This window comes from Mauremys reevesii, linkage group 1 (assembly GCF_016161935.1).
Source record: "Mauremys reevesii isolate NIE-2019 linkage group 1, ASM1616193v1, whole genome shotgun sequence".
Classification (NCBI taxonomy): domain Eukaryota; kingdom Metazoa; phylum Chordata; order Testudines; family Geoemydidae; genus Mauremys; species Mauremys reevesii.
The window spans coordinates 172,381,260-172,405,138 of NC_052623.1; the positions used below are offsets into that span (position 1 = coordinate 172,381,260).

At 42.8% G+C, this 23,879-nt stretch overlaps 1 protein-coding gene across 5 annotated transcripts in view; it reads left to right on the plus strand.

Annotated features, from left to right (window-relative positions):
- Window positions 1-23,879, plus strand: part of CYYR1 (cysteine and tyrosine rich 1) — a 197,097-nt gene that overhangs the window by 1,900 nt on the left and 171,318 nt on the right. The window lies entirely within an intron of this gene.

The window sequence follows — 23,879 nt, forward strand, 5'->3', positions numbered from 1 at the left end:
TCACAATACAAATAATAATAATAATTAATAAACAGTAACAATATCAGGATGAAGTGCCAGATTCACCACTGTCCTGCATGTTGAAGGGGTCTTTTATGTATATTGTTATGTGAAGTGCTACCATTCTGATTTGGTAGTATTTAACATCACCTTTATGTTGGTGCAAATGACTTGTAAAAGGTGCAGAGTAATAGTGAGATGGGCCTAAATCTTATAGCATATGTGACAAATCTGATTTATTAGCTGATTAACAGAGATTTAATGAGACTGAAAAGAGGAGCCCATGTGCACACCCCAGATAAAAGGTATGTACGACACTTGAAAAAGTTCATCTGAGTATAAGGTTCTTGAAATAAAAAGGGAGTACAGGAGAACTGAATGTTCTCAGGAGTGGTAGGATTGACTTTTGTCCATGCTGCAGAAGGGATACTACCAGTCATAAGACAAAAAAATCCAGCAGAGCAAAACAGCTCTTAAGGATATGTCTACACTATGAAATTAGGTTGAATTTATAGAAGTTGATTTTTTAGAAATCGATTTTATACAGTCGATTGTGTGTGTCCCCACTTAAGACCATTAACTCATCGGAGTGTGTCCACAGTACCAAGGCTAGCATCAACTTCCGGAGCGTTGCACTGTGGGTAGCTATCCCACAGTTCCTGCAGTATCTGCTGCCCATTGGAATTCTGGGTTGAGATCCCAATGCCTGATGGGTCAAAAACATTGTCGTGGGTAGTTCTGGATACATGTCGTCAGCCCCCCCCCCTCCGTGAAAGCAATGGCAAACAATAATTTCTCACCTTTTTTCCTGGGTTACCTGTGCAGATGCCATACCAAAGCAAACCTGGAACCCGCTCAGCTCACCGTCACCATACGTCTCCTGGGTGCTGGCAGACATGGGACTGCATTGCTACACAGCAGCAGCTCATTGTCTTTTGGCAGCAGACAGTGCATTACGATAGGTAGCCATCGTTGTCGTCTCCTGGGTGCTCTTTTGGCCAACCTCAGTGAGGTTGGTCAAGGGTGCCTGGACATAAATGGGAGTGACTCCAGGTCATTCTCTTTTTAAGTTTAGTCTCCTGGAGTCCTACCTATAGTCGTACTGCACCATCTTCTGGTGAGCAGCCAGGAGATGACGATGGCTACCAATCGTACTGCACTGTCTGCTGCCCGCCTAAGATGGAGAGATGGAGTGGATCAAAACAAGAAAGAGACCAGATTTGTTTTGTATTCATTTGCTCCCCCGTCCCTCCCTCCGTGAAATCAATGGCCGATAATCATTTCGGAGAGGTCTGTCAGGGGCACCTTGAAAAGTTTAATGGAGATTCAGCCCTGTGTGAAATAGTGTGGGGGAGGAATAGCTCAGTGGTTTGAGCATTGGCCTACTAAACCCAAGGGTTTGAGTTCAATCCTCAAGGGGGCCATTCTGTATAAAAGTTGTGCATGTTTCTCCTTGATGAAAGCCCACCCCCTTTGTTGATTTTAATACCCTGTAAGCCATGTCATCAGTCGACCCTCCCTCGGCACTGTTGTGGGTCCTTGTTATAGCCTCTGTCCTTCATGCCCTTGGAGATTTTTTTTTCAAATATTCCAGCATTGCATCTTTTGGAACAGAGTTCTGATAGCACGGATTCATCTCCCCATATAGCGATTAGATCCCTTACCTCCTGTTCAGTCCATGCTGAAGCTCTTTTGTGATTCTAGGACTCCATCATGGTCACCTCTGCTGATGAGATCTGCACTCACCTGCAGATTGCCACGCTGGCCAAACAGGAAATGAGATTCAAAAGTTCACGGGCCTTTTCCTATCTACCTGGCCAGTGCATCTGAGTTGAGAGCACTGTCCAGAGTGGTCACAATGGAGCACTCTGGGATAGCTCCTGGAGGCCAATACCGTTGAATTGCGACCACACTACCCCAAATTCAGTGCTAATCCCCTCATCGGGGAGGAGTACAGAAATCGATTTTAAGAGCCCTTTAAGTAAAAAAAAAACCAAAAAAAAACCCAACCAGCTTTGTCATGTAGACGGGTGCAGGGTTAAATCAATGTAACACTGCTAAATTCGACCTAAATTCGTAGTGTAGACCAGGGCTTAGGAACTGAGACACTCACTAGTGTCTTCAGCACTTCTTCCCTACTTCTGCTCCTTCAATAAAAAGTTGAACAAAGCTAATATATTTGGGAGGCTTCTTTTGAAAGAAAAATACCACACCCTAAAATCCCTGGGCCAGGTCCTCATCTGGTATAAAATTCCATTGATGATTGATACCAATTATCAGAATTCTGGCTCAGAATTACCTCCAAATCAAACAAGCCAAATGGAACCCTGCTAACGGTGTTAATGTTAGAGAGTATATATGGCACCGTTTGTCTCTGTTTAGAAAGGGATGCTTCAGTTTGTAATGTTGATTTTTTTTTAACCTAGAAAAATAGGATGAAAATTCATAGAAGAAAAAATGTTAATCTTTGTGAAAAGGAACATTTAAATGAAATAGGAATCTAGGTAAATAAATGAGACCTGATGAATAAAAATGAAAACTGTTCTTCATATGCTATATAATTTTATGTGTCTTGTGACATTCTGCCACAACAGCCAGATAAACAACTTATCTTAAATCAATATCTATGGATTTTGATTTTATTAACTCTTCAATATTCTTCTATTAGCAAAGTAAAACAAATAGTAAATCAAGGACATAGGCATGAATTAACCTCCTCTGATGTAATCTCTTAGATATCTGGCTTATGATCCTGGACAATATTATTAGTGCATTGGCTTGATTTAAGGAGTTCTGTCTCCGTATTTTTAGATTTAGCTACACTGCATGAAATCTGAAGGAAACACTAAGCAAATGAAGACAGATGTGAGGAAAGGAAAAGCACTTTAATGGTTCCCATAAAATCTTTTGACTTGCAGTCCATGGTATTGTCTCCTTAAAGGGTATCAACATTTCCAATTACAAAGGTTTGCAAAGAGGATAGTTACATAATTTTCCCTTTGCTGGTGCCTGTAAGAAATTCTAACCATTTTCTTCATCTCGTCGTATTCCATAATTTGCCAGTGAATTCGGTTTCAATTAAGCTTGTTTCCACACAGTATATCAAAGTACTTCTGAGACTCTGTAGGAAGGAATAGGAAAGTCCAGGGTCACAATGTTTGTTTATTAAAATTTTACTCACTAGGATAAAACACGTGAATGTAAATGAATCATCTCAATTTCAAGCGTGTCCTAAGGCTGCAGCTTGCAGAAAAATAAGTTAACCATGTAACTGGTTTTAATTTTAGATAATTGTGTATTTACTTCACAGTTCTTGCTTCTTGGGGAAGAACTCTGTGGCTTGTACGCAGATGTAGGCATTGCTTATAACTTCTTATTCTGAATCCCTCCCATGCTGCCAGATGTTGCTTAGGGCACAAACAAGGCTCTGACATCCCTGTCTATCTTGGACCATTTTTTAAATGTTCTCTGGTAAATCAAGTCCAAAAGTTTTCCTTCTCTAAGTACTGTTAGAGATTCTTTCCATCAGCCCCTTTTACGTGTTCCTCCAGCTGCCCAACAGCTTGCCTGCTGGGGTAGACCCTCTGGCTTCAGTCTTAACACATCTCACATATTTCCATCCTTTTTTCTGGATAACTTTGTAGATAAAAGTTTGTGGAACTCTGACCAATCTCAGCATTTGTTATAAATTCATTCCATTTAATACCTAAAATTTTTCCTGAGGCATTTGCTTTCAAAGGCATTTAGATGTCTGCCTGTCTACCTTTAGTGGATTGCCTGTTTTCACATCCATGTGTTAAGGTAAATAACATTTGAATTGAAGAGTTGTAGTTTGGTCTTTCAGTTGTAGATGTTTGATGACCAAATCTCATTTGAGTGGCTTGGGACATTATTCTGGATAACCCCATTGGTTTGCATGTTATTGCCAAGGTGTGTGAATTGGCTCACCTCTTGTATTTCGTTGCCTTCTAATGTAATGCTTGAGTTGGGAGTTGCTGCAGCCTAAATGCCATTTGGAAAGGAGAAAATTCCTCAAGTCTTATAGTAGTGAAACAAACAGGAATAAATACAGTCATTAATAAGCTAGTGTGTATTTTTACCAACTACTGAATGGTATCAGAACTGTTCAACTTCCTACATCCTACGCTGCTGAGGAGAGCCCTATTTAGCACAAATATTAAGACCTGTGCTTTTTGGAACAGGAGGATATGAGTTCTATCCTTGCTGTGGTCAGATGTTTCAGGAGCAGGGCTGACCTTAGGGGTGGGGGGACAGCGATGCTGGAACAATTTGTATTGAACCAAACTGTAAACCCTGTATATGATGGGAACCACTTCAAGCCAGGGGGTGCAGCAGCACCCCTAGTGCCAGGACCTATGGTGAGGGCACTGCCCAGGGCACTGACAACATGAGCTGCAGGGGGCCAGCTGGATGACTATACAGGGAACTACTCGAGAGCAGGGGTGCCCTTCCTTACTCCACTGCTGTCTGCAGCCACCAATGCTCCTGCCCCTTCCCCACACCCTGGAGCCACCTCTGGCCAAGCTGCTCAGGATTGGAAGCCTGCCTCCAGTCTGCTGCACAGAATGTGGGGCAGTGTGATGTGTCGAGGTGTCTCCCCACACATGTACCCAGTCTCCGTTAAGCTGGGGTGGAGAGTGGGGGAGCTGTTTTTGCTGCTGCCTCTGAGGGTGTTGCTGGCAACTGCTGCTGTCTGAACAAGCACTCAGGCAGGTAAGTGCTTTGCTTCAAGAGGCAGTGCGCACTCTCTCTCTCACACACACACTTGTATTTTTGTTGTCGTTACTTCTTGGTACTTCGGGTCAAAATGCATAATGCACTATATTCTCTGTAATTTTATTCTTTAAAGTTCAGTAAGGATCACGGTGCTGTTATTTTAGTTTTTTGACTGGGTCTGTGCATTTCATAATTTGATTTCTCTCTTATCGTTAAATTAATTCTTTGAGTAGTGAGTTCTAAAATGCCTAACCTGTCCTGGCTGGAGTAATTTATTACTGTACTGTGCTTTGTCATTCATTATTAAATATGATACAATCAAATAATAGTATCCTTCTAAAATGTAAATTTAGCTTGTACTCACCATAACAGTGCCAAATTAAAGTTACATGTTTAGCTAATTTTTTTTTAGCCACTGTGCGGTTGAAGGTTGCTTATTTTCAAATTGTATTTTTATTTATATCTGTAAAATAACTTAAAATTTGTATGAAAATAAATGCGGTTCCAAGTCTGATACTAATAGTAATGAGAGCATCAAATGTTATTGAGTCATGTACATTACTGTGATCGGTAAGTATAAATGCCAAAATAATTGGAAAAATAAATTCCAGTTCTTAATAAGACACGAAAAAATTAATTGTATTTATTAAAATTAAGTAAATATATTTTTAGTGGAGTGAAAAACAGTTGACTAAAATAGAGTACATAATGGCAGTAACACAAATTGTCTGTTAGAGAAAGTACGCAGATTTTATCTATTTTTATTTATCTTTACTAACGACAGTGTGTAAGGTATCAAACTTGTGTTTCTGATATCTGTGTTCACTCCAGAACTGATACCTCAAAGCTTGGGATTGGGAATGTTTTGCTGTATTTTTCTCCTGATTGTTCTAAGCTTACATATAAACTTAAAATATGGCTTTAATTGGAGTTTGTATATAGTTTTTCTTTCTTTATATAGGAATTAGGTACAGTGCTCTTGTCAGCTAATTTCTAAGTTATTATCTTGGGGGGGGGGAACCTACAGTTTTCAGGTGCCTAAGTAGTCCCTGGAATCACGGTTAAAGTTGTCCCCCTCCCTTCCAGAATCTGAAATGGCACCATTGGTGAGCCAGGAGTGGCCAGAGGGCTGCTGGATGGCTGAGTTATGGCAAGATGCAGCCCCCATGCAACAGCATGGAGTCCACCTTGACCCACAGGCCAAGCGCCAGGCATCATGAGCCGCAGCAGCGTAGAAGTAAGGGTGGCAATACACCATATATCAGGCCACCCTTACTTCTGCGCTACTGCTGGCGGTGGCATTGCCTTCAGAGCTGGGTGCCTGGCCCAGCAGCTGCTGCTCTCCAGCTGCCCAGTCAGTGCTTAATTTGTGCCGGGGCTGAGTCCTGGCATCTCTTTCAATACAAATTTAGCACTGGGGGGAGAGGCAGCGGGGACCGGAGATGATAGGGGGTGGGGTGAAGAGCCCACAGGGGCAGGTGTAATGGAAAGGGGTGCCTGTGGGAGCCAGGGGCGTCAAAATCCACGTTCACCCAGGGCAACATTTTCCCTAAGGCTGGCCCTGTCCAGGTGCCCATAGTGTGCAGCGCACAGACAACTGAAGCCTTGAGGTGTCTGTGGATATGTTACAAGATTGTGAGCCTGGATTTTTTTTTTTTTTATTTTTTTTTTTCTGTGTAGCAGGTTCCGGGAATCAGTTTTCTACCTGTCTCACAGTGATGTTCTGGAGACTAATGTTTGTACAGGACCGTGAGCATTTAAATTAAGTAGTTTTAAGTTAAGTAGTATTATTTCTAGATGGTAACAACCTGGATGAAACTGAATGGATTGTAGAATTTAGATTCTAAGTCTCCTGGTCTTGGTGGAATACGAATACTAGAGAGACCCTCTTAAATGGGGAAGTCATCATAGCAACACAGAGCACATATACTGTGGCAAGGGGGAGAGCTTACAGAAAATCCTGCTTCTGTCCCAAATTCCACAATCCCACCAATTTGCCTTCACAGAAGAACAATTTATGTGCAGTTTATCACTGCTTAGAGCAGGGGTAGGCAACCTATGGCACGGGTGCCGAAGGCGGCACGCGAGCTGATTTTCAGTGGCACTCACACTGCCTGGGTCCTGGCCACTGATTCAGGGGGCTCTGCATTTTATTTAATTTTAAATGAAGATTCTTAAACATTTTAAAAACCTCATATACTTTACATACAACAATAGTTTAGTTATATATTATAGACTTATAGAAAGAGACCTTCTAAGAACGTTAATGTATTACCGGCACGCAAAACCTTAAATTAGAGTGAATGAATGAAGACTCGGCACAGCACTTCTGAAAGGTTGCCGACCCCTGGCTTAGAGAAATAACAGATGTGTGAGGTCTGGGAGCACTGATGCTATTTAATTCTCAATTATTACATGCACAGACATTACCCCTTCTCGTCTCATCCTTCATCTCACCTGAATCCACCATTTTATGCTCCCTTTTGCTAACAGAAGCCCAGGAGCATTGCCCCTCATTCATCACTGACCTTCTGCACTCTGAATGGTACAAAGCAGAAAGTGGAAAATGGAACCCCGAATTTGGAATGTATCATGCCTTCTAGAATTTGAAGTCCTGATTTTTTTTATTTTTATTTTTATTTTTTTAAAGATTAAACAGCCTATGTCTACCCACCTTCCACTTCACCCACCCCTTGCTGTTCTGCCTCCCCTTATTTTTGGAAGGACTACCGTCAAAGAGTATAACTTTAAAAGTACCTTTTTCCCTCCTCAAAAAAAGCTATGTGAACAGTTTTGGAGTAGCTCAAGCTCTTTCAGATTCTCTTGTTCCCCGGTTAGAAGGAAGACCTCAATTAGGAAATAGTTTATTCTTAAACATATCATTTCATAAATAGCATAGTAAATTCTGGTTGTCTGAAGTGTTTTGTTACCATTTTGTTGGGAATAACAATTGGTTGTCTAGAAATCTGGTTAGCTGGCAAAAATTCCATTTATTTAGTGTCACAGGGAACAGATCTTTCTGATTGTCTATGGAGAAAGAAATTCCTTGGCCCTCTTCCCATTACCTTTTCGTAACCTCACCACTTCCCTTTAATGTCCAGGCTTACTTCTGAACATATGTTTGTATTTTCTGATGTAATGTGAGAATTGTTGTGGTCATTACTCAGGCTGGGTGAATTTCATGGTAATTGCCTTCAAAAACAAACAAACAAAAACTGTGGCCCAAAAGGCTGTAACTATTTGTGCTTTATTTTCAGGAAGGTTTCCAAATGATTTCTAACATCTAACATTTTTCTGTGCAATACTCATTGCGCTACTCTATTCATATCGAACTCTGTCATCTTTTGCACTTTCTTCTGTATTTAAGTAAGTAATTCATGTGCTGTTTTGAAGGAAAAATGGATTAAAAAAATTCTTAACATTAATTATTGCTGGAAGTACTAATCCATGGATTTATAAGGAGCAGAGCAATTTTTTTCTGTCATGAAGTAAACATGCTCACATTAGGCACTCATTGGCGTCACCCCTGTAAGCCAGTGGTGCACTAAACTATCAATTTCAAAAGTGTCCCATTTATGGAGGGCTTGCAGGACTGGGCCAAATTCAGCTGCAGAATAACTCCATGGAAATCAAGGGAGTTACCAAGGGGATGAATTTGGCCCAATAAAACTACATATTTGAATCAGGCAAGCAGGATTTGGCTCACTGAATCCAACTGCTTTTTAGCCCAGCAGTGTTTTGATATTGTGACTGCAACAATCCAGCTGCTAACAGCAGATTTGAGGTTCCAAGTGAACCAAAAAGCATAAGAAAATCAAAACTTAATTACTATATTTTGCAAGCTAGTAAGGCTGATGGATAAGACATCAGTAACAAGGTATTTTTTACTAGATATGAAAATATATTGCTCAGATTTGGAAGGATTTGCTTCTTGCAATATCACTAAGGATCAAGGTGTTTCAGCTAGTCAAAAGTAAGAGGGTAATAATTCCAGAACTGTTCAGTATAATAGACTTAATTTGTGCCAGCTATCAGGAAAGTCATATGTTTCCTCTAATGATGCTCTGTCGTGATCGCTGCAAGGCTGGTGGCATCGCTGTCAAAATGCTAGTGATTCGTACATATGGGTGTTAGGTTACCTTATGATAAAAAGCTGACTTAAAGGGCAAATTCTAATTGTTACTGAAAACTTTCAAAACTTGCTCATTTTTCACCCTGGAAGCAGGTAGGGGTTGTGGGAGGGAAGGATGACAAAAATTTCAAGGGCACATATTTAAAAGGTAAATGGCCTGCAACTACATTTCCTGAATAATAAGAGCCAGAGAATATGCCAAGCCACCTGTCAAATAACATAACTGCTCACAAAAGAGCTGACAAATTCCAAATAAGCTAAAGCAAAAGTGTCCATACAGCAGTAGCACTGGCATCTAAATGCTCTCTGTCTAGAGAGCCATACATATTTCTTAAGGACCCCATCTCATTGGCTTAGTTATTTCAGTAATAAAGAGTGCATCTGATGTAATTTATTGTTTCATTCATTATGGCCGTTTTGATGGACTAATCTGTTATGTTGCATTCAGATGAACTTTATTTTCAGAATAAACAAACTGGTAAAAATGTGGGGGGAAGGAGGGAAATAAACATTTTACAAACAGTGGGTTATCCAAGCATACTGTCTGCCATGGATCAGGAAAACAAAAGTCATTTACCAGATGTTTCAAATTGTGAGGGAAAGGTATAAAAACATTTTGGGGGGTAGGGGCAGGAGAGGGGAAATGTATTGTCAGAGTACTAAATCTGAAACATGAACTATCTGAAAAATATTAAACTCCAGCCTATTTTACCTTTGAAATATATAGATATATTTTGGTCAAATTATCCACTTTTAGGTTCAGAATCTGAGGAGAACTTTAGGCCTGCGTCATTCCTGTCTAAGAATGAACTGAACAAAATCCTCTTGTTCTTCCTACCCCTCGCTATTTTCTGTAATTACCATGCTTACCCTCAGGATGAAGTTGAAGGAATATGTAAGTCAGTAGGCATGCTTATTTGCCAGCGTATTTTATTTGATATTTGTGCACACTGAAATTTTGCTTTGGACTTTTTTTGTGATATGATTATCTATGGAAGCCCACAGGTTTAACATAAGTCATTAACTTAGGGCCAGATTCTTATACTCTTGCTCATCTTGAACAGTATCTTATTCATTGACTTTGGTGGGACTACTCCTGAGTGCCAAATCCCCTTTATTTTACACAAGTAATCCAATTGCCTTTGGTGGAACTCTTCATGTAAATAAAGTGAGCAGGATTTAGCCTAGAACAAGGTATTACTTGGCATGATTAAGAGTATAAGTATCCAGCTCTTGGTGCTTTGCTTTATATCCTTGTCACCAAAGGGAAAGCAATGGTATAAAATTAAGCAATAGAAAACTTTTTCTACTTAATTTTCTCATGGAAGCATCTTCATCTGGCCACCACTTACCAATCCTTGCATTATTTACTATGTGAATAATTTTGAAATCCTTATAGTTGTTGTTCTGTACAAACCCACACAGAGGTAAAATATTTGATTAGACTTTTTAATCCCTTTGGGTTTGGCCCCAATTCTGCATAAGGATCCACCCTTTCAAGATCAAGGTCTTAGATTATATTATTACTTTGTTAGGGTCCTCTCCCTTTAACAGAGATTTTGAAGACTGTTTCTAATTAACCATTTCATTGTACCGTGACTTCTAAAGGCCTCCGTGACTTCAGCACTGGCGGCTGGGAGCTGCAGGGTCCCACTGCCTCCCTCAGCAGCAGGGAACTGTGAGATACCCCTGACACCTGAGGCACCAGGCCCCCAAGCTCCCAGCTTGCATGGGCAGCGGGAGTACCCTGCAGCTTTCAGCTGCTGCAGGCAGGGCATGTAGCCCACAGCTCCCGGCCTCTGTGGGGAATAGACAGGCCTGCCGGGCAGCTCACCAGCCGCTGCCATGGGCAGGGAGACCCCAGCAGCTCCCCTCCGCCACTGGGGCAGGGAGAGCCTGGAGCTCTGAGTCCCCATGGGTGGTGGGAGCCCCAGAGCTCCCAGCCACCCTGCAGCTGCCCAGTCCTTTCCCATTTTATCATGGATATTTTTAGTAAAAGTCAGGGACAGGTCACGGGCTTCCGTGAATTTTTCTTTATTGCCCATGACCTGTCCCTGACTTTTACTAAAAATATCCTTGACAAAATCTTATCCTTAGTCATAGTGTGTTGTCTTTTGGTTTCTTAGAAAAGCTTTGTTTTGTATGACTCGGAGCTAATTTTTTTTCTTCATGTGGCTTTTTATTAATACACAACCTCACTACTGATTGTAATGACTGTGCAAGTAAGGCACTTCAATATGAGTAAAGATGGCAGAATCGGGCCTTTAGTGATCATAGAGTATAAAATGACATTGGAAAATTCTGGGTATCTGACATATGGGGGTAAGAGCTAACCAGTGGATATATAAAGGAGAAATATCTTGGGTCACCATCTGAGTTAAAAGATGCACTTACTCATATTTACAAATAGTGGGTTGCAGTAATATGGAACTGTAATGAGATCTCCTAACAAATTGCCCAAGAAGTGGTAATAGATATATAGTTTATTCAAATCACTCTTGATGGCACAGATCATTTGGTCATGTATAGCAAATTAAAGTGCAAGTTTTGACATTTATGTTTGACTGAAATTGAGACTTCTACCTTGTACTTATATGGTCTGCATCACCATAGTAATAGAGCATTTCCCAAGTCATAAGTAGTAGTAACAATAACAATTAAAAAAAATGGATCTCTCTCCTTTCCCCATCTGTTGGAATAGAACTTTTATATGTGGTATAAATATGTCTTTTGTGTGAGCAAGTGCATGTGTTGGTGAAATTTTGGCCCTATTGAAGTCAATTGCAACGTCCACAGATTTTCGTGGGCCAGAATTTCACCTTCTGTTTGTAAGATAATAGTTGTTATGGGAATGCTAATATGAAGAGATGGGTATTGCAATTAATTATGAATGGGTGGGGAGAGACGGTGGATCCTTTCTTATCATTTATGGAAGTGAGTTCTATAGCCTAAGTCTGGCTCCCATGAATGTCCCATGAACTTGAAAGCAGCCTCCCCTCCCACCCCCCGCCCCTGTGGTTGACAGTTTCCTTGTTCTGATAGGACTCATTCCCAATCTTCTCCATCCATCAAAGAGATAAGTAAGAAGGGCAGCATGTGATGTGGAAATGGCAACATGCTACAAATTTCAGTGATAACAAGAGACAACCATATAAAATTCAGAATATCACATTGAGAAAAATCTTTTTAATCTGTCACCCAAGTTACACTTGTTCTAAATTTTGAAATATAAAGCAAATCATATTTAGTTTCTAATATATTGTGTCTGAAGTACTCTGGTACAAAGTTAATTATTCCAAATCAATAGTGAGTTTCCTAGATTAGGCAAGAATCTACAATACATTTCTTAAGAATCTACTTATTGAAGATTCAATAAAACAAAGATTATTAATCAAACTGCAAACTGGGGAGACTCTCACAGACCCTTATGTAAGCGGGGGAATGGTCCCGCTATTGTGGGGAACTTTCCTGGCTTCTGTGCTACCCCGGTGAAGTGGGCTAGCGAAAGGATCTGAGTCCTCACTCCCACTTCCTTTACCCAGAGGCCTCCCTGCCCTTGAGGACTCTCCTGTCTGGCAGAGTTCTCGTAGCCCCAACAAGACTGGGCCCAGGATTCCTGGGGGGCTCAACCCCCAACCCTGCTGTGGCCACCTAGGACAGGGGCTAAGGTGTCCCCACTCCGGGGTACCCTCTCTGCACTGGGCACCTCCCTGACCCACTGATTATTCCAGACAATTTAAAGCAAATACAAGTTGTTTACTTAACAATCAATTTGAAGAAAAGAATAAGAATACATGGGAACCGTTACAGGGAAACACATCACCAACAATGGCAGGGAACATTACAAACAATGTCTCTGGACAACAAGGCACTTTGCAGTCTGTTCCTTGTAGGCCCCAGGCCTCCTTCTCAGGCCCTGGCTGTGCTGCAGGGATGCTGTGGGTGGGACACTTGAAATGGTGGTGACCACACACCTCCGGGCTTTGGGTGGTGGGATCCTTCTTCCCAGTGCCAGCCCCCCGGCAGGTTAAGGTCCCCCTCCCAGCCTGGCCTGCATGGACCCTTGGCTGGGGGTGTCTTTTTGTGCTGGGCCCTTTGCCCAAGGTCCCCCCTTGGCTGGCCCCAGTTGCTCACTACACCTGGCTCTCTGGCTCCAGCTCCGCTCCCAGCACAGGATCTGCTCTCTCTGCGCTGTGCCTCTGGCTGCAGCTCCGCTCCCAGCACAGGGTCTGCTCTCTCTGGGTTGTGCCTCTGGCTCTGTTCTCCAGCTCAGCTTGGGCCCCTGCTTTCTCCTTTGCTCGGCCCCACTCTGTCTGACTCCGGCACATTCCTGCTCACACACGGAGGACGGGACCCACACTGGCCTTCTGTCTCCCTGATTAGCCGGCCTGCCCTGTCAATCAGGCTGACCTGGAGCATTGGCCTCTTGCCATTGTTCCTGGGGACTGTCAGTCTCAGGGTCCTGATTTGCCATTAATCCCTCCCCTTTTAGTGCTGGGAGCTAGCAGCCAAAACACCCTCACTGAATGTTAGTAAGGGGGCAACAGTCCCCTTACACTTAAATGTTTTTATTTGATATTTTCAAAAGACAAATAGGCAAAAGGAGTAACTAATTGAATCCACCCCTAGCTAAACATTAACAGTTCATGAGACTGTTGGGAAATTCATGAGATGTTTTGTTTAAGCACATATATTAGAAATGGAAAATTAGGAAGGGAAAGATCATAGTTAAGCATAGTTCATAGTTCATTAAGGCCCTGACTCTGTTCCCATTAAACAAAGCTCCCACTGACTTCAGTGAAGTAGGGCTAGTGCTAAGTGCATGACAATGAAAATTGAACAATCAGTTTTTGTTTGCTGAATTTTCAGTAACTGAGGTTTCAATGAGTTTTCATAATAACTTGCCAGTTTGATCAAGGGTGAAATATCCTGCAGTGAACAGAGCTTTTGAGGCAGGGGGATAATATAATGGAACTGCACCCCTCAGATCAAATCCATGCAGTTGTCACAGGTGAATCGTCCTTATCAGAAGGAAATGAAACATTTATGACTATTTCTTTCCATGTGAAACACGGCAATAAGTGTAAAATACACCTTAGAGGTGGTTGATCCTTTCCATGTGGGGAGAAGGAGGTGTGCATGTGGGGAGACTTAAGGGTATGATCTAACCCACAGTTTTCACTCAATCCTTTCCTGAGTAATCCTGCGTTGACTTGAGTAGGCATCTGCTGAAATAAGGAACTAGTAAAATATGCTTCAGAGTTGGGTGGAAATACATTTTTAAAAGGATACAACATATAATCTGTGACTTCAAGAGGTCATTACATGGGCGTTTTTGAAACATTTTCCTTTTATAAAGAAATAAACACTATGTGAAGAGAGATTTGAGCCGCACCAAACATCTCTGTTAATTATTAACTTTATATTTTGCATATGATTGAGGCATAGCACTTGGAGTACAATACATTTTCATGAACTGGTTATTTTGTATAGACGTGTTTTTCTTATAGATGGAGCTGGCAGTGCTGCCTACCAACATTTCCCATTATAAGGTCTTGTTTTCAGTTGCATATAACCTGTTCAAGCTAAAATTTTCCATACTAAATGTCTGCCACAAGCAGAATACAGTGTGTGTGTTGGTGAGTTATTTTATTTTAGTCTTAGTAAAAATGATTCAGCTGTTTTCTCAGAATGAGACTGGGGAAAAATATATTGCTTTGCCCATGTTATAAAATTCTTACTTACAAGTGTTTTGTTGAGAAGCAGTAGCACCCTCATGCTTTGGGACAGGGACTTGAAATTTGGCTAGGGGTGATCTTTGTGTCAAGAATGTGCCTTTTGCTGTTCCTGTGGGAAAAACTGTCCAATTCTGGCCAAATTATAAACCTTTGAAAAATCCCATTTCACACATGCTCAGTCGAGACAGGTTAAAGTTTGGCAATTCTGCAAAAATTCTGTTTTCACTGAGTAAACTCCGTTTTTGGGCTCCAGGCACTGACTAGGACTTTCCCTGCAATTGATGCTCATAGTCACTGTGGCACTGGGCGCCAGGCCTGAGAGCAGGGAGACTGTCTTCTGTGCTCTGTGTGCCCCCTGCTGGTGGAGGAACAAGAGCTGACTTGGGTAGCAGAAGGAGTAGATTGGGAGAAGAAGCTTGGGGAAGGAAACTAGGAATTGGAATTGTGAGGTAGAGTGAAGGGATCTGGGGGAAGGGCCTGAAATCAGATGAGGACATAGGGACTGAATTCAGATGCCAGCAAGAAGAGTGGGATTCAGAGATGATAAGACTGAGATTTTACTCAAACTGGGAAGTGCAAGCAGATAGGAACATTGGTGGTGGGGGGGGGGGGGGAGGAGAGAGAAATCTTAACTGAACATATTGACTTAAAATGGTTTGGGTTAAACGTCAGGTCATTTTGGATATTAAAAGATCCTTCTCATCCCATTCTTAACATCATGCATTTCTTATCTGTCTGCATCCATCATGGTACATAGTTCGTTGAACTGCCAGTTTCTCACTCCCAGCTTCCTGCACAATTGCACGTACTGACACTTTCACCCACAGGGAACAGTGACAAAAGCCAAGGCTTTTTGCTACTGACAACTCTGTCCACTACTGCAAAACCAGATAGAAAGCTTGCCCAGTGAGAGGAATATGACTGCTGATGCATTGAACTGCTAATAGCAATGTTGATTCCATTGCAGGGATCTGAAGTGATACAAGGTGCTTGCAGAATTCCACCTTCTCTTTAAGAGGTTCTATCTTTATGGTCCAAAACAAAGCCACCTGTCAGAGCATAACCAACTTGAGGAAATTGGGGTGCCTAGAAAAGAACTGTTTCATGAAAAATGTTGACGATTCACAATTTTATGTATCCCACATAGGAATGAAAAATTTTTGAGAGTATAAGTTTGACCTAGTTAATTACCTGATGGCTAAGACATTTGCCGGTGATGCAGGAGACCCAGGTTCAAGGCCCTAGTGGGCCTAGTTTTTTTGTTTTTGTTTTGGAGGGGAGCTGAAAATCCCCAAGTTTAGCACAGTTTATTTATGGATCCAACTTTGAATTTAGCTGTTTAGTCTACTTTATACTTCATTATTTTGTCAGAGAAGAAATGTTTACATGTTGGAAGGATGTATTTCAAGTGCTTTCATTTGTAATTATTTACTGTTTTAAATCTGGCATTAATTCACAAGACTGGAAGGCAGGCTTTACAAGAAAAGTTTTCCTGGTCTCTGGGGCTGTAAGGGTGAGAAAGTTAAAGGCCCCCAGGCTGTTCTGGAGCCAGGGAGAGAGAAGATTGAAGCATTTCCTTGGTTCTTGAGTCAACAATGTAATGGTGCCATTTTACTATGCAGACTGGAGACTACAGAACAATCCCTGGGAGAAGTGGAGGCTGTGGAATGTTCAGGGCAGAGGAGGAAGTTGACCTTCCGAGGTAGACCTGGGCAATTTGGGGAAAAGTAGGTTGAGCCCAAATACCTGCCAGTGCCCTTCAAAGGGATACACTCCAGAATAGGCACCTATTATCATTATTCATATGACTGTAGCCCCTAGGAGCCCTAGTCCAGGGCCTCATTGTGTAAAGCACAGTATAAACACAGAACAAACATGCCTAACAGAAATAGTTTAGTCACAAAGAAATCAACCCTGCTACAAGACAGAAGGATTTACTAGATTATGAGACACTTCTTGGTAGCCTTCCAATCCAAATGACTCTAACCGGCTTTCCCACTGATGGACTGGTGATCCTTAGGTGACCATACATCCCATTTTAGCTGGGACGCTCCCTTTTTTTTTTTTAAGCCCTGTCTCGGCTGTCCTGAAATTTTTTGGCAAAAGTGGGCATTTGTCCTGTTTGCTCTTGCCGAATGATCAAATTGGCAAGAGCAAATGGGAGAAATGCCCACTTTTTGGGGGGTACAGTGAGGAGGAAAGTACAGGGGGCAAGCATAGATGCCAGCCTCTTGCAGGGCGAGGTGTGGGGGGAGGAAGGGTTCCAGTGCATGGGGGGCAGGCATGATTCCATGACCTGCAATAGTCTCAAGGGGTGGTGGTGGCATTGTTTGAGTGACAGTCTGGGGGGAGTGCCTAGGGTGAGCAGCTGGGGCCAGCCCATTGGGGGTGGGGCCTCAGACGAGCAGAGGGGCCAGCCCCATAGGGGGAGGTGGGAGCTCTGGTCAGCCCTGCGTGGTGTCCTGTTTTTCCTTTGGGAAATATGGTCACCCTAGTGATCCTGCGAGAACTGAGTGAATTGTGAACACAATGTTTTTGGTGCTCTGGAGTAAGGACACCAGCTGCCTCTCTGACCAAAAGGCAGATGTACAAGAGGAAAAGAGTATGACTCTGGGGGCTCGGACTGGTTAATGGCAGTTGGCAGAATGCACCTGAGAAGAAGGTAATGAAGATCACTGTGCTGCAAGGCCTGGGCTGAGGAAAGACACCTGCCACTAAGGGGGAATTGGCTAGTGATCGGGTTTGGGCAGGAGAAAAACTAAAGGTGTAATGGCAAGTGAGCCAAATGTAACCAGTGCTTGCCTGAGAATCCTGCAGTGGGTCACCTCTGACAGTGCCACCCTTTGCAGTCTGTCACTTGGAATCGCACCAGAATCCCAGATAAGATATGAGTACGCAGCACTGTCCGGTGGAAGATTGAAACCAAAGAATCTAAGTTCTGGGCATACAAATATTTTTAGTTTTGCTATTAGAATCCTGTGCTTTAGTTAAACAACAATTCCTGTGCTATACACTGAAAAAACAAACCTGTTCTGATCGCAATCTGAATATATAACTCCCCCCTCCGCCCCCGGTAAATAGCTTCTTTTATACTCAACATCTGTGGGAAAGACTGCTTCCCATGCTGGCTGAGTGCCTGCCAAATGAAACCCAGAGGAAATTGGCCAGGCAGTTCTGCATGCCATTGTGAGGGAGGTCAAGGCCCAGGAATGACCTCTGATCTCTCACTCCTTGAACTGGTGGGGTTTGGGTACATTGTCAGGATGACTCACTCAGCCCCTTGCAAACAGGCTATTCTTGGATGGCATATCATCACAGCTTTGAAGAAGCAGAGAGAATATAAAAGCTTCTTCTTTTCTCTTCCTCTGCAAAAACAGCAGTACATTAAACCTGGTATAAAAGCCTCCAAAATTAAAACACTATCAAAAATACCAAACCTGAGATGGTTGAATACCAGAATCAAAAATGTTTGTGTAAATCAGTGTATTAATAGTGTATGAACAGTTGTAGAATTGGTTGAAAACTGAAAAAAGTACCTGCACAATTATTTGGCCAATAATGTATATAGCTTTATTAGCTAAATGCATATTATCTACTAAAGTCCTCTGTAATGCAAAATTAAACTCTTACCTATGGACAGATTTCTGTGGTGGAGGCTCTAACTAGCGGCAGTGTGAAGGACATTCAGCCCAGAAATAAGTTTAAAGTAGTTATTTTAAAAAACATTTTTGCCCTCTATGAAGTTCCCTTGGTATTTGTTTGACAGAATGTGACATGACACATGCCAGAAGTCACATTACACTCCACTGTATTTGATGTCCAAGAACAATGCACACTTCGGTACCTTACGTGAACCAGGAAGTACAGAGAGAATTTCATAGAGGGAAGAGAATTTTAAAAAAAAAATAGTTGTAACTTAGGCCTCTAACCTTTATACCACCAACACTTTTGCAAATGCCTAACTTTACACACGTGCATAAACCTACTGAAGTCACCAGGACTTCTCCCGTTCTTAACGTTAGCCATGTGCAAAAATGTCACAGGATCAGGCTTTGTCTTTTTACTTCATGTCTCCCACAGCCAGGTTAACTGGAAGAACTGAGTACAAAAATCCTTGTTTCACTTAAGTTTCGTTTCCACTTCTCAATTTAAGGGATTGAAACCCTTAAAACAAGGAAAGCCAGAATTAACAATGGGATTAACTGTTATCACAGTGGCCGTAAAAGGAGACTATCTTAATTACAGCAGGTTGAATACCACAAATTTTCTGCCAATGTTTGCTTGAATAAAAAAAGTGGATTTCACACTCCTTTGGCAGTCCTTTTCTGTTTTAGCAAATAACTTTACCCACAGGTACGTTCATCATCCCTTGAAATTTGTTTTTTCTATTACCAAATATTCATGAAAAGTAAACTTTGAAATCATAAACAAAAGTACTTGCAAGAAAAAACAGATTCTGTTAGTCATCTGCTAAGTGAACAGAAACAATGCCTTGTGATCTCTGTGTCCAAGCAAACTAATTACAGCATAGCTGAGATTCCAGTCATTAAATACTAGTAATGAATTTTCTTAATCTACAGACCACGAACTATTTCATAAATAACTTTGACTAATGAATAAGTTTAATTAAATCATAAACTGCTCCAGAAGGAGGTTAAATTTAATCATTTGCTATTAATTATTTGTTCAGATCCAATCTTAATGCTCACCCAGTGTGTCAACTCATATGATATCAATGGCTGCCCTGAATGGAGAGGCCTGCATGTGGAAAGACTGGCCTACCCTTACTCTGTTCTTGCTTGTGCGGATTTCAGTCAGACTTTTCACATGGTTGGTGTTTTTCACTAGAGATAAGGGCTCATGCAAACAGGAACAGGGTATAGTAAAACGTGAACACAAACCATCCCCTAAAACTGCCAGCATCCAAAGATTTTTATCAGTCTTTTTTCTTTTTTCATTATGCCTGTATTTGCATCAGATTTAGCCATTGTTTTACTTTCCCTGAAGTCCCTAGTAAATGTTACATTACTAGATTAAATGGGCCCCCCCAACAAGAATTTGTTGTGCAGGCAGTGATTCATTGTGCAAATGCTTTTGTGAATCTGCACAGTTTGAGTCAGATAGTGATAAATCACATGTGATGGTTTCAAGAAAAAAAATTATTAGAACACATATTCAGTATCCTCACACAATTATCCAACCAAGTAACAAAGAAAAAGCCAATTGTTCACCTAGATTATGGGTCTGATGTACCTCACTACTGTAAGAAAGGCCCTTCTGTAGCTCACCTCATCCAAGGCTCTGATAACCCTTTATAAATATCAATTAATTTAGCCTCATAACACCCTGAGATGTAAACATTCATTTAATCCACTACCATAATGGAATGCAACTGCAGCTGATCAGCACAGAGCAACATAAGGGTGCTTTACCTCCAGGTAGAACAGTGAATTAGTTTACACTCACGTGTAGTAAAATGACAGAAATTGTAGTACCGTTCACCTCATAGTTCTGTATGCTAAATTCTGTTCCTTAACTGTTACTGTTTTCTTTTAACATAGTCTTAATAGTAGGAGGTTGGTTTTGTTTTTACTATAATTGAAATTTGACTGAACTAGGTAGTAGAAAACCCATTTTCTTGTCCATTGCCATTGGGTGGGCGCTCCGTGCAATGAAGTTTACAGATAGAGATGACTGCTGCTACTTGTCTATGATTCTGATGTCTTAGACAAGATCTAGTCCTCAAATAATTAAGACTATAACTCTGTCCCTCTGCAAGTAAGACATGCACCAAGGTCAGATCGTATATTACCTTCCATTCTCTAGCCAAGGCTTTTGTTTTCTTGCGGTTATAACTGCAGCTTTAAAAGCAGGCACCTCAGGGATTTTCTTCTGGAATAGGCATCCCCCTCGAACTGTACTGTTTTAGCTGGTGCAGTTTCTGCTCTGACTGCATTGTTGTCTTGTATCGATTTCTTGAAAACATGAGATTGCAGTGGCAAAAGCAAGTGACATTTACACAACACTAATTCACTGGCTGGAGGTCTCTCAGTTTTCCTTCTCTAACTGCTAAACTGGGGTGACAGAGGAAGCCACAGAAGACCTCCTAGAGAGTATGCAATACCAGTTACAGGAGCAAGACTGGCATGGAGCAGATCTCTGTCAAGAGGGTGAGGCCAGCTCAAGACTTTCTAGTTTAAGAAGTAGTAACTTCATGCACGGAGAGGCTGGAAGGAGAGTTTCTGGCAAATAGAGCATGCTACATACTTAGCTGAAATGAATGAAGCCTACCTTTTGAGAACACGTTCAGTGCTAGCAGCAAAGAGTCCTGTGGCACCTTATACTAACAGACGTATTGGAGCATGAGCTTTCGTGGGTGAATACCCACTTCGTCAGATGCATGTGATGAAGTGGGTATTCATCCACAAAAGCTTATGCTCCAATACATCTGTTAGTCTATAAGGTGCCACAGGACTCTTTGCTCCTTTTACAGATCCAGACTAACATGGCTACCCCTCTGATACTTGACTTTCAGTGCTGTTACTGCAAACTGTGCTGATGGTCCGTCAGTTGTTAAAATTGCTATTATTTATTGCAGAGACGCAAAGGGACTCCAACTGAATTTGAGCCCCCATTGTTCTAGGTGATTTACATCCATGGTAAAATTTTCCCTGCCCCAAAAAGCTTACAATCTAAAGAGACCGAGTGGGGGAAGGGAAACAGAGGCACGGCAACTTGCTCAGCCTCACACAGCAGAGCAGTAGCCATGACAGGAGTAGAACCCCACTCCAGTGCCCGATCCACTAGACCATGCTGCCAACTGAATGATGGGAGTTTGAGAGGCTGCTGTCCATGATGCATGAAGATCAAGTTGCAGGGATGGAGAGCGAGAAGGTTTATTGTAGGACCCAAGTCATTCCTTAATAAGCTAAAGAAAGTACCATGCTGTTTGCCATCAGAATAATAATCTGTGTGCAGATCATGCATTATTTCAAGTTTGAGTGAAACCAAAGAACAAAAGACTCTATTAAAAGAGTTCAGGTTCTGATTCAGGAGACTCCTGCTAACATCCCGAAACAATATTACTCTGCTTATTATTTAACATTTGTACTGCACTGGCTCTTGAAGGCCTCAAGCCTGTCAGGGCCACATTGTGCTACATGCTGAACAGACAGTGAATCACATTCCTTGCTCCCAAAGAGCTTATTAAAGTGAAGAAAATGAGTATCTATTCTTCAAGGTGTAAGTAAAATTTCAAAATGTACTGCACTACCATTTTAAATATATACCATGGCCAGTGGCGTAGCCAGGTTCTATGAGCAGGGAGAGAGAACACAGAAAAAAGGGCGCCACCTGCTGCAAAGCAGCGAAGAAAAAAGAAGAAAAACCTAAGTCTTGCCGAAGAACCCGCCATGCCAAATTACCCACCGCTGAATTGCTGCCAAAGACCCGGAAGAACTGAAGCACCCACTGCCAAATTGCCGCCGAACACCCAGAGCTGCCTGTGGGAAACCTGCGCTGGAGCTGCAATGTAGAGGCACCCCCAAGCAGGCACAGGGAGGAGCGTCACCCGGCTGCCACAAAGTGAGGGTGGGGGGAGCAGGAGCCGCCGCCACAAGATGCACGCAGCGGAGCCCGAAGTGAGTGCCGCCGAAGACCCGGATGTGCTGGGAAGCGCCGAGTGAGTGCTATGGGGAGCGGCTGCTCCCCCTGCTCCCCCCCAGCTACACTACTGACCATGGCCTAGATCCACAACCCCCTCCACTCAGCTGCTGTCTAATGCTGCAGGTGCCCAAGGGTATGTCTACCCAGCAAAGACAAACCTGCTGCTGGCTTGGCCCGTGCCAGCAGACTCAGACCTGTGGGGCAGACCTGTGTAGCAGTCCAGACTCAGGTTGGAGCCCAGGCTCCAGAACCCTGCAGGGTGGGAGGGACCCAGAGCTCAGGCTCCAACCTGAGCCCAGAAGCCTACACAGCAATGAAACAGCCCCACAGGCTGAGCCTGAGTTGGCTGGCACAGGCTAGCTGGGGGGTTTCTTTGCTGTGTTTCTGTCTCTGGGCTCATGCACTGCTGTCTCTGACAGGCATCCGGGCAACTCTTTCACATCTAAACCACAGTGTGAGCCTCAAGCCAGGTGAAGAGAGGTGTTACCCCACCTATCCAGGGGTGAAAGTAACATTAACCACTTACCGATACAGGGGCCTGGCTCTGGGACCCTGGAAGGGACGGAGCTTTGGGCAGAGGGGGCAGGGATGAGGGGTCAGCCTCCCCCAGCCAGCCCTTCAGAGCTGCCTGGCCCACGCCGCTGGAGGCTCCAGCAGTGATTTAAAGGGCCCAGGCCTCTGGCCACTGCTGCGATAGCAAAAGCGGTGGCTGGGAGCCCTGGGCCCTTTTAAATCACTGGCCCCGGAGCAGCTGGTCCTGTTTCCCCAGCCCCCCACCCCCCTCGGGGGGGGAGGGGCAATGATGTTAAAGCACTGCCTTTGCCATAGCAGTGCTATAACTTCAGCTGCGTACGGGCTGGTACCGGTGGCCACTTTTTACCAGTGCGCCATACCGGCCTACTTTCACCCCTGCACCAATCTCATCTGCAGGGCCCAACCTGGTAGATGTGCTCTGGATGTACCTAACTCCACACAAGAAGGCTGATGAGGGAGGAGCAGGCCTCCTATAAGCTTAACGACTGGGCTAAGGGTACTCATGAAATGAGGAAGGATGATTTGAACAGGGATTTCCCAGCTCTCAAGGGGGTGCTCTAACCACTGGATTATGGGATATTCAGATGTGAGGCTTCCTCAAACTTTCTTGTTGAATCTGTACCACTGTGTATAAACAAATATGCATTGGGCCAAAAAGAGAGTGAGGACAGCTCTATAGCCTAGTAACTAGCCTTGTGTGAGAGGTTGGGAAGACTTATTCAAATCCTTTCTCCTCAGCAGGCAGAGGGAGGAACTGAACCTTCATCTCCCACATACTAGGTGAGTGCTCTAACTACTAGACTAAAGAGTAGAAGGGAGGTAGGTTGAGTTCCAAGCTGTTTTGTGCAGAATTAGGCTCAGTGTTACCATGTTTCAATCCTTTTGTGGCTCTGGGCCTGTGTTCTTCAGAACATAACATAGCATATATCCAAACTGAGTGAAGGCTAGGATATCTCCTCAATGTCCCCACTATATACACTGTAGGGGTATACAGCAGATGAATAACTTTTTAAAAAAAAAACTATTTTCCATTGTGAAAACTTCTTTTTTCCTTCCTGATTTAGACCCTGATC